Here is a 2500-nt window from a genome sequence, read left to right as displayed (position 1 = left end):
AATCTCCAACGCTGTATTTTTGTTTACTTTTTTTGGCTTCTGGAAATAAAACGAATGAATGTATTTTGGTGATTAAAATCCTTTGGCGACTAACCCTAAAGAGTTGGTCGCCAATTGGCCACTAAAAGAAAAAAATTAACTTGGAAGGCTGTCTAGTATTAACAGGCGCAGTAAGCTACATGCAGTCATAGACTACCTATTTTCTTTTTTGGCTGAAGATTGTGAAAGTTGAGGCGCTCCAAAGGAGGAGATTTCACCTATCCATAGATGCTTTGTGCCATTTTACCACTTCTCATCACGGTGAAACGAGCATTCGCAGTTACTGAAGCGGATTCGGATTCTACGCGACCTCTTTTATCCAAGGTTAGTTTCATTTTCCCTCTTGTTTCTTAAATGCTTCTTGAACATTGTTATCGAGTTCATTATCCAATTAATGTTTTATTCTTTTAGTCAGGCCATCCTAACTCAGTGACTCTCTTTATGCAAGCAAATAGACATGCTTCGATGACCTCGAACAAAAACGGGTGAGTGTAATTATCTTGTTTTGCTGGAGTTTTGGCGTCATAAATTATTCATGTTTACGGTTAAGGGATTAGTTGAACTAGATCAGCACTCCGACCTTCCTCGACTTCGCGATTTACAATTAGACTGCTTTGACCGCTGTGAATATATCAAATTTTCTGCTGTTTTTCTGCTAAAATGCAAGATGAAGGTGTCAGATTCCGTAGACGGAATGCCGCGAACATCCCGCCAATTTGGTCGACAGTATTCGTATGTGCTCTTTCTCAACATGAATTAATGAGTTTATGTACTTCGAATACTTCGATTATTTTCACATTAAAAGACGTTCAGATGTCGTTACTTTACTTAAAATTGTTTGTTTTTTCCAGGTCGATGGGTATGATTTTGGTTACGCACGTGAACTCGACGCAAATATCAGTTCAATACCGAGAAAACGAATACGGTCTATTAACCACATTTTGTCACACATTTTGTCTTCGATTTCATCTGAGTGAATCTGCAAAATGAATTCGTTTTGGTGAACCGACGCAAATATCCCGCAGCATTTAAGTCGAACTTAACGCCAGCAAATTGACTACAACATTAAAATATTACCTGTAAAATAAGGCTGGAGCCTTGATTACACAAGTCGATGCCAAATTTTTCAGCTTATCGAGCAATCGATTGCACTGAGGTAAAACCACCATCCGCCGCTCCGAGAGTGCTCTATGAAAACTCACATGCCAAAATAAACATTTAGTTTTAGAAAAGGTAAGCTGGGTATCCTTAGCTCTGAAACATACTCCAAGTCGACGCAGTATAGATACAAAAAGGTTTGACTTGTTGAACATTGGCTGAACGTTTGTTCTTCCAACGCGTCCATGTCGAAATGAACTGACCACGTGACCACAACACTTTGATAATACAGTTGACCGCAAAGCATCTATGGATAGGTGAAACCTCCTAGGCGCTCGTGGGTGCTTACCATTTAGCCAAAAAATCCGGAAATTTCAGTTTGAGGTCAAATGGAAAGGCAATTTTTCGGAAAATCTTTTCGGAAATTGTGGAGGTAGTCCTCTTTTTCCGTTCGGAACGGAATTCGCGAAATGCTCTTACCATTTGGGAGAACCTTCCGTTTCCAGGTCCTTTCTCACAAGATCGAGTAAAATATGCGGGATGGAATGCTGTGTAGTACATGGTAAGCGCCATTCTCATCCAGTTGGTCATTAAATTCGGAAAATCGCTTACCTTTATGCAACGATCATTCCATCCGGATTATTTGGCTGAATGGTAAGCACCCCGTTTCTCCACGAGGAAGAAGTAAAATTGCTTTTCATTCTAAAAATATCTTGTTTCCTATTCGCTAGATAATGACAGCTGATTTTGAAAGTGTTTCCATCGATCTCAAAAATACAAAACGTTTGGTTTCGCCCAGTAATAAGTTTACCTTTAGCTATACGACTCACGAAAAAATTCACTGTGAATTGTTCTATTCTCGGTTTTCAGCTGACGTCATAACCTTATGCAAATTAGGTTTCCGCCATTCTGGTGCCCCTGATTATAGGGAAATGTATGACATTTTGAGCGCTCACGTTCGAAGTCTTCAAATAATTCATCTTTCCAATGGATATTTCCCAAGAAAGCGACCCAAAATCACTCAACGAGGTACCAGTACTTTCATCCTACGCAAAAAAAACCTCGAAAGCCACGTTCGAGAGCGCTATTTGAAGAAGATTTTCTGTCGTTTGCGTAGACCCAGCGGCCATACGGAGCGATCAGTTTGGCTCCTCTAGAAGTCTCAGACTTGCTTTCCTAGTTAGTTTTAGAGACAAGCTACTATACAAACAAGCAGTTTAAGGCCTTCAAAATTTTGAAAGCGTACAACCAGATGATTTCTGGTTTCGTTGCGTCCGTTTAAGCAAGGGAAGGAAATCGCGGGCAAGATTGTTGTTGTTTGTGGCGAAGGTGACTCGGAAGTTTGACACTCGGCGTCGACCTT

The 2500-nt window shown here is 40.4% G+C and overlaps 1 protein-coding gene across 2 annotated transcripts in view; it reads right to left on the bottom strand.

Annotated features, from left to right (window-relative positions):
- Positions 1 to 2500, bottom strand: part of LOC138029262 (uncharacterized) — a 21345-nt gene that overhangs the window by 10573 nt on the left and 8272 nt on the right. Inside the window, exon 1 of one of the 2 annotated variants that reach the window (XM_068876983.1) lies at positions 1117 to 1236. The exons of the other annotated variant lie outside the window; for it this stretch is intronic. The gene's annotated coding sequence lies outside the window, so the exon portion shown is untranslated. Of the gene's footprint in view, positions 1 to 1116; positions 1237 to 2500 lie in introns of those variants that run through there. 2 annotated transcript variants of the gene reach the window in all.

Source organism: Montipora capricornis, chromosome 2 (genome assembly GCF_036669925.1).
Source record: "Montipora capricornis isolate CH-2021 chromosome 2, ASM3666992v2, whole genome shotgun sequence".
NCBI classification, from domain to species: Eukaryota; Metazoa; Cnidaria; class Anthozoa; order Scleractinia; family Acroporidae; genus Montipora; species Montipora capricornis.
This window is presented reverse-complemented; position numbering and strand designations above follow the sequence as displayed.